The 8,573-nt window shown below is 46.3% G+C and overlaps 1 pseudogene; it reads right to left on the bottom strand.

Moving 5' to 3' along the window:
• Positions 1-7,894: 7,894 nt before the first annotated feature.
• On the bottom strand, positions 7,895-8,005 carry LOC113936799 (annotated as a pseudogene).
• Between the last annotated feature and the right edge of the window lie 568 nt (positions 8,006-8,573).

Below are 8,573 nucleotides of genomic sequence, written 5' to 3'. Positions count from 1 at the left end.
AGTTAGAGGCCCACAGAGGGAGGGAGGGAGGAATGTGGTCTCACCACCAGCTTGCAGGACCTGGCGGGCCCCGATAAGGGCTTACAGAGGGGGTGCTCGATTCATAAGCCAGCCTGGCCCAGGGGTGTGGTCTGAAGGAGGAGTGACTGGGTCCCACATTAAAGGCTTTGGGGAGACCAGGAGGCCTGGGGTATGTCAGGGGTTTGGATTAGAAGAAAGGAGGCTGGAATTATGCTCTGATATATATCTCTTGTGATGTTTCTACACAAAAAAGTATCACGTACCCAATTAAAAAAAATACTTTTAAACAATTAATACAAGGAAAGGAAAGGAAAGGAATAAACTTGAGATTGCAAGACCCAAGGAGAAATGTGCATAAAGATGAAAGGAGGGAAAAAACGAAGCGGCCTAACCTTGGACATCCGCCTGCCCCAGGGGCGCCGTGTGCGCAGGGGCATCAAGGGAGGGGCCATGCTGTGCCCTGGACAACTGGCACCAGGGTGAGATGAGGGCTCTGGGAGACTTCCCCGATGCCTGTGCCACTTCTTAGAGATTTACTCCCCCTCCCCAGGGCTTCTGAGAGCGGCGCCAGCATCTGCGCTGATAGTGGGTTCCCCAGACGCTTAAGGAAGTTAACTGGGGAAGTGTGGGCCCAGGAGAAGGAACTTTTGGGTAAGTGGCAGCAACATGGCCTTGGGAGAAAGTGACCGTGAACTCGTAACTATAAATCTCTCCCTTTTATTTTCCACAGTAAGGTCAGAGAGCCGTGCATAGACACATTTTATTGAATGATTACTACCTGCCTATGGAATGCTTAGAATTTCCCCAAATTTCTGTCTCCCCAGTTAGAACCTAAGTGCTACAAACCAAGAAGAGATGTTGAGAGCCAAGAGATGGTACTGTCTTCGATGCTTGTCTTCTGTGCTTACGGCAGAGTACGTTCTCAGTAAAGATTTGTTTAAATCATAAGTTCGGGAATTATGCATTTACACAACTTTGGACAAGCTACTTTAAACCTGTACGGCTTAGTTTCCTCATCTGTCAAATAGTGGCATAGTGGTGCCCTCTCACAGGGTTATCCTAATTCAGGATAATCTCTCCTTGAGGTCCTTAATTTAATTACATCTACAAAGACCCTTTCTGCACAGAAGGCCACATTCACAGCTTCAGTGGGACATCTCTCTCCCTCAGGGGTGCGGTACAACCACCAATGGGATTGGCATTACCACATGCTTCCAAAATGGCGGACACTTTGCTAGAAATCACTGCTCTCTGACACTATCCCGTTCAACGCTTACCACAGCCACGACTCAGGTGCTGTCACAATCCCGTCTTTATGTAGGATGCAAATGAGGTGCAGACAGAAGAAGGACGTGGCCCGGGCCCCACAGTGAGTAAGTGGGAACCAGGGTTTGGACGTAGCCAGGCTGTCTCCAGAGGCCTGGCTCTGTTAAGGCACATGCAGATGCACACGCAGAGACCTTTTGAGGTCTGGTAAGAATCAGAACAAAGCAAGATTTAAGTACACTGCTGGAGGCTGACGTGTCGAGTTAAAAGTGACAGCGAGAAGGCAGGAAACACTCAACCCTTCACTTGCTTTTGTCTTATCCATCAAAGAGAATGAGCTCAAACCGGAAAGAACAGAACCGATGCGGTTGGGAAGGGAACCGAAGCCCAAGATAAGTGAAATGATGAGCCCAGGCAGAACGGACTCCAACCTTCTGGGGATCCTCACAGTCTGGTCCTACAGATGCCAATACTCTGTGAGGCTGAACGAGGAGAGACAACAGAGCCTTAAGGTTAAGCCTGCAAGAACGTGACTCAGCCAGTGTGACCCCCGGATCCACCACCTGACCTCCCCTATGCTACTTTTGGCAGTCACTTGATCAACTTCAACCTCAATTTCTCATCCACAAAAGACAACTTTGTCCATACGGTCTGAAGACATAGATACTTCATTGGTTATTTTTAGACTAAAGATTTCCTTGGTGACACTATGTACATTCCCCTTTGTTCTCAGAATTTACGACCTTCTGTAGAAGAAGTAAGATTATTTTCAACCTCGTAGAGCTGTTTGAGGGTTAAATACATTAATACCCGTAAAATTACTTATCACGGTACCTGGCTTATTACTTGTTCAACAAAGTTAAGATGTTTTACCCAATCCACTACCCAACAAATTGGATGAAGAGGGTTTTTTCCTCCCACCCCACCCATTTTAAAGATTTTCCATCTCAAATTGCAACTTTTAAAAATCTGCACTATAAATGACACCTAATTTAGCACATCTATATTTAATGAATTTCTGTTGAATATAGTGACATTTTATATGTTTCAACAGAAATCATCATGACATTAGATTTTCCACACCCTAAATTGGTTTTAGAGACACTGCACTAGGACAGGGGTGGGCCAGCTTTTTCTGCAAAGGGCCATCTAGATAGTATTTGGGGCTTTTGTGCATCATATGGTCCCTGTTGCAACTTGCACAGTTGTGCAGTTTTGCTGCGGAGCAGCCCCAGAGAATATGTAAATGAAGGCGAGTAGCTGTGTTTCAGTAACACTTTATTTACAAAAACAGGCGGAGGCTAGATTTGGCCTGGTTTGCTGCCCTCTGAACTAGGGCACTCAGACGTTTCGCAGATGCCATCATTAACTTCTGAGGCATCCGGGGAAGCAAGGTCGTGCTTGGGAGCCTCTGGACAGGAAATGAGGAGATTTTGAAAACAGAGGAGCAGATAAGAGATTCCAGAGGGATAAACTTGCCAAAGGCAATTCTCACTGAACGTGGCTGCTGTGGGTTTGAACCCAGGCGTTCTGGCTATGTAGTCTGTGTGCTGACCTGCTCCAGAAGAAGACAGAAATGATGTGAAGGGCAGGGGAAGCTTCTGTGGGTGTTCAGGGGAGGATGAGTGGAGCTTTACATTTTAAAAGGTTTTAAAGGCCCATTGTCTGAAGAAGGGCTTGGGGTGGAGCGCTGGGAGAAGGGGGAGACCATTCTGGTGGTACCTGAGGAGGAAGGTATAAAACTGGCCGCCATGCTTGTCTCTCACCTGACATGTATTTTCTTATGACATTTTAGTGGTGAGAATGTGTCTTATATTTCTTAAAGCACTTTTACTCACTTACGTATCTATTTTCTCAGTGATGGGCTCTCTTGCAGTCAGATGGGTCGGGGACAGCTGTGCCCGAGTAGAGATAAAGCTGTGGGTTATTATTTGACAAGAGATAAAGCCGCAAGGCATCCATTTGACAAGGTCGCACAGCTAGCTTTTTGGAAAGACTTGCTGTAGGTGAGTCAGCCCCACCCCGGGTGGCCCAGAAGTAACTATGGAGGAAGTAGTGTTTTCTTTTGCTAAGATTAAGAGTTCTCCCTCTTTCGATCCAAATGCTATCCATTTCTATTGAGGGTAATGAAGGGGCTCATTGGAGGCTTATGTGGTCTCAGGGACTGTGCCAGAAGTCTTGACTGATTCAACTCCTTTAATTTTTCCAAGTCCACACGGGGACACACTTAGAATCCCATACTTTGGGTGGGGAGGGGATCTATAGCTCAGTCATAAAAACTTGAGCACTTGCAAGAACATTAACTCCCATGAAAACAGTGTTTGCAAAGCATTGCTCTCTCCATCATAGTTTGATCACCATAAAATCCTGTGAGGTACCAATCAGACTTCGGTGCAAAGCTTAGCTTTAATGTTTGCTGAAGTTATGAGAATCTGAGCAGACCCACCAAACTCCCTGAGGCTCCGTTTCCTTCTCTGTGTCATGGGGGTAAGAATGCCCACACTCTGAGTTGCTAAGAATTAAGTCAAATAACAAAAGTTGCAAGGTGCCCTTACTCTTTCACCCCTACAAGCGTGCATCAAGTAAGTGCCTCAAGAGGTGATTATCAGGGGCACCTGGGTAGCTCAGATGGTTAGCATCTGCCTCCGGCTCAGGTCATGATCCCAGGGTCCTGGGATTGAGCCCCACGTCGGGCTCCTGGCTCAGCGGGGAGCCTGCCTCTCCTTCTCCCTCTGCCTCTCTCCCTGCTCATGCTCTCTCTCTATCTCTGGGTCTCAAATGAATAAATAAAATCTAAAAAAAAAAAAAAAGGAGGTGATTATCACCTGGCCTACAATAGGTGCCTAATGCATACGGCCTCCCTCAGAGTCTCTCATTTTTTCCTCACTGATTTTCAGAGGGCACTGCCTGGCCAAGGGCATCTTCATTCTGTACAAGCTCCAGTGGTTGTGAATCAGAGGCTCCATGATGAAAAACTCAGGTTTTGTTTTGAGGGCAGCCTCCAAGACCAGGATATCAGTTGGAGACATTTAGGGCAACTCCACTTTTCAGGACCACATGGTTCTGTTAGTGAGAAAAACGGGGGCAGAAGGAGAATTTCAAATCCTTGTGGGCTCTTGGCGGGGGGGGGGCGTGGGGCCCTGCATGAGAACACATTCTTTTTTTTTTTTGATCTCTTGCCAATTTCTTAATGAAATAGGAGGGCAAGAGGGAGCTAATTCTCAGCAGAGTCTAAAATCCCTCGAGCTGAGCCGGCACTTGTATGAAGACAAAGCGCATCGAGGGTGGGGTGGGGAGGGAGTTGTCACTGTGATTTGGAAGCCTTTCCTTTGGCCAATATAACTCCATTAGGTTTTGGAAGTGAACCCAGGTAGCATGGGGGGTTCTGGAAGTAATATTCTCCAACCAGTGTGTAATTAAAATGGAACTTTGAAGAATCGCTTCTCTCTCAATTGCTCCAGCCACCCTGTATCTGATTGAATGCCGGGAAGCCGTCTCCATGAGCTCTGGCTAGTTTTCTGCCAAGACATTTAACTACCAGTTCTGCATTTCCTATATATTTAGCACTAAGGACATACCTGCATGCAGCTTCAGGCTGCTCCTTCATGGGATCTATCTGCCTCTAACTCTTCTCAATAACCACAGCTCTGAGACACAAAGGGGCTGTTTTGCAAGACTGGTCTCTCCCTTTTCTCCCCAACCTGCCCCCTTCCTGCTCTGATGGTATTTTTTTTGTTTTGTTTTGTTTTGTTTTGTTTTAACTCATGTTTCACTTCCCACATTCTGGTTCTTGTTCTTCCTGGAGACCCGGACCAACAACAACAAAAAAAGCCACCAGGGCACGTTAGGTTAAAGGAAACCTTATTTCCCCCTCTCTGTGGGAAAACCTGGTGGTCTCAGGGTTGACTGATTTTCCAAACCCAGGTCCTCCTAAGTCAAGTCGGGGGCTGCAAGTGACTGACTGAGAACCGGTCTTAATAATCTGACTCCAGGTTCACCAAACTGGACTTCAGAGAAGTAGGGTTTGCATCTGATCTGCTGCTTCCAAAAAACTGTATATGGTAAGAAAATACAACGCTATTTCCATAGCTATCTGGTGATCATTAGCACCATTTCTTCTGGGTCCACTGTGGGATGCATAGAGAAAAGTGCAAGAGCTAAATTATTGCATTAAAAAACTGCTTTCCAAAAATCTCCAGTTAGGACCTTAAAAATTCAAAAATTATACAGTAAGCAACGAAATGGAAGAGACTGATCACCCCCAGACAGGATGGAAGTGGCTCACATCGGTGGTGGTGCCTCTCCCCAAACTCAAACCCCCAGCAACAGTGCATCACTTTGCTAGGATACGAACACAAGACATTTGTACAATCTCCAGTAAAATGAAAATAAAAGCAACTTTAGAAAACTCTCCTATTTTTATTGACCTCATATTCAATCTAACTAAAAACAGCATGTTTTCTGTTTAAATACAAATTGAAACAAATTCGACATTTTCGTCTTCCCACGTGATCATTTTCCTCAAATTTCTTCCCACATGGAAATGTTCGTTATAGGGTTAATATCCACACTATAGGAAGAGCAAAACCACAAATAAAAACAAACACTAAGTCACCATGGAAAACTAAAAAAGATTACAGATTAGGATCTGGGCAACCCATCAACCAAAGTTTAATTTTACTGATAATCAAAGATATCTCAATTAAAATGCACTTGCATTATTTTTTACGAATCAAATTAGTAAATCTATTTTGTCATTGATTGACTCACAGTACGGGTTATAAAGACTATTGCTCTGGTGTTGTATTCAAAGCGGGCAAAGATCATCTATAAAAGCAGCATGGCAATCCAATTTTATGGTTCAACCCCCTTTGTGACCGGATCATTCCAAGCATAATTTGATGCTATCGCACATTTACTTTTTGAGAATAAAGTACTGTAAGAGGTGGGTTTGCTGGGGAAACTAAAGTTCCAAAGCCTCCCACTTACACTGACTCCTCCCAAGTTGCCAAGAAAGGCCCTAGCTATTTTGTATTTACAGTTTTGTAAGCAACCCAAAAATGTTATGAAGCTCTGGGCCTTCGTAAACGGGAGTCCACCTTTGAGCACAGCTAGAGAAAAGGTGAGGGCTGCCAGGGAAAACCCTGGTCGTGGGCAAGACGGTGCCTTGGGTCAGCTAAGCTTGGAGGAAGCTAAGAGACAGGACATGGTGGGGAAAGCACCACCAGTGGGAAAAGACTGAGAGCAAAGCCAAACCCAGCTGGGATGAGGGTGCTCTGTGAATAACGAAAGGGAGAGACGGTCAGACAAAACTGCCCCCAGGCACTGAGCAGCTAGGGGGAGCCAGGCCCAGTGCTGGCCCGCTGCGGGGGCAGGAATGTGGATACTGGCCCCAGCTCCTCCAAGCCGGCGACACACTCCTAGGTGTGTAAATAAGGAGCGTGGGGCTTGGAGAGAAAAGGAGCTTGCTACTGGCCACGGAGTGAGTAGACAGCTGGTTAAGAGTTAATCCCATCCAGGTCTGCCTGACTCCAAAGTTCCCTTTCCCTAGGCCAAGCCACCTTTCTTATCGTGTAAAACATCATAAACCCTGGATCTGGAGGCCCACCCCAAGAGTGACGGACAAGGGTAAAAACCCATGTCAAGTTGTAAAACAAGAACAAAAACTAATCTCTGGGCTCACATGGGAAATTGCTTCAGATATTTCAAGAAATAAAGTTGGGTCATTTGAGGAACGGAGAACGGCCGTTTCCCATGTATTCCTTGTTTGACAAATTGATCCATAATGAGATTAAGCCCTTTGACAAATAAAGACCTAATGCAGGCCTAATCCCACGTGGAAGATGAAAGATGTATCGGAATCTTTTGCCTGAAAAAGCCGACCTCGGGGCATATGCAGCTGCTACTCCCACAGGCCGACCCATCTGGGGAGGCTGACTTCCAGCAAGAAAACTGGGTGCTGTTGGATGAAGCGGCTTCAGTTAAAATGTGAAAGCTAGGGGCGCCTGGGTGACTCAGATGGTTAAGCGTCTGCCTTCAGCTCAGGTCATGATCCCAGGGTCCTGGGATGGAGCCCGGCATCGGGCTCCCTGCTCCAAGGGAAGCCTGCTTCTCCCTCTGCCTCTGCCTGCTGCTTCCCCTGCTTGTACACACACACTCTCTCTCTGTCAAAACTAAATAAAATCTTTAAAAAAAAAATCTGAAAGCTAGCTGACTACACCTGGGGCTTGAGAGTTTCCAGTAGCTGTAGATGGGCGGAGAGAAGTACTGGACCATCTCCCCTCCTTCCCGGTTATGTTCTCCATCACTAGCTCCGAAATTCGATTTTCTTTGCAGATGCTGCAGACTTCGTTTCTCCATCTGTAACATGGGACAATAGCATATGTGCCTGGCAGGGATGTTGTGAGCACTGAACAAGAAAACACTTGTGGAAATGCCAGCAGGGTGTCCGGCCACCCAGCAACACCACCTGCTTCCTCCACTGGACTCTTGCCGTCTTTGTGGGTTATTTTAAAAACATCGTGACGCTCACTTTTCTGTTATTTCCCTACAAGGTTTTGCGGTTCATGCAGCACTGGAGCATATCACTTGATGGCAACCACGTCAATGTAATTAGGGCAGTTATGATTAATTCTAGTTAGTTCCTTAGGGTTAGTTAAGATTAAACTGATAAGAACAGATACTATACTTGATCCTAGCCAAAAGGCCGAGTTAGGATTAAGATTAAGATTAGCTCTACTTGTTCTTTGGCCTAATTCCTCCACCATATCTCTAGCCTGGTTGAGAGTGCCATTTTAAGGAGAAGTTGAGATTCATGTTTGTCTATTACGTTCATCAATGGATCAGCCAGGGCATCGTAGGTGGTCCAAGAATATTGGTTATTGAACGGGCTATAGGGGCAATTATGAGCTTGGATATCTAGAGTACTAGTTCTGCTACTAACTAGCTGGGTCTCACCCAAGAGAAATCAGTACATATGTCCACCAAAAGACATGCTCGGGATGTTGATGGCAGCTTTATTCATAAGTCAAGATGGGAAAACAAAGCAAGCACCCATCAAGAGGAGCACAGCTACACAGGCTGGGGGGGGGGTGGTGGTGCAAGAGACTACTGCAGAGCAATAGCAGAGAGAGCGAGCTGTGGGGCCATGCAACAGTGTGGCAGAAGAATCCAGACACTGCAGCACAAAGGGAAGGAGAAGCAAAGGGATGCACACTCTGTCATTCCGTCTGGGAGAGCTTGGACAGTGATGCGGTCCGGCAGGAAGTCACCACTAGGGGGCGCCG

This window comes from Zalophus californianus, chromosome 17, assembly GCF_009762305.2.
Source record: "Zalophus californianus isolate mZalCal1 chromosome 17, mZalCal1.pri.v2, whole genome shotgun sequence".
NCBI classification, from domain to species: Eukaryota; Metazoa; Chordata; class Mammalia; order Carnivora; family Otariidae; genus Zalophus; species Zalophus californianus.
This window is presented reverse-complemented; position numbering and strand designations above follow the sequence as displayed.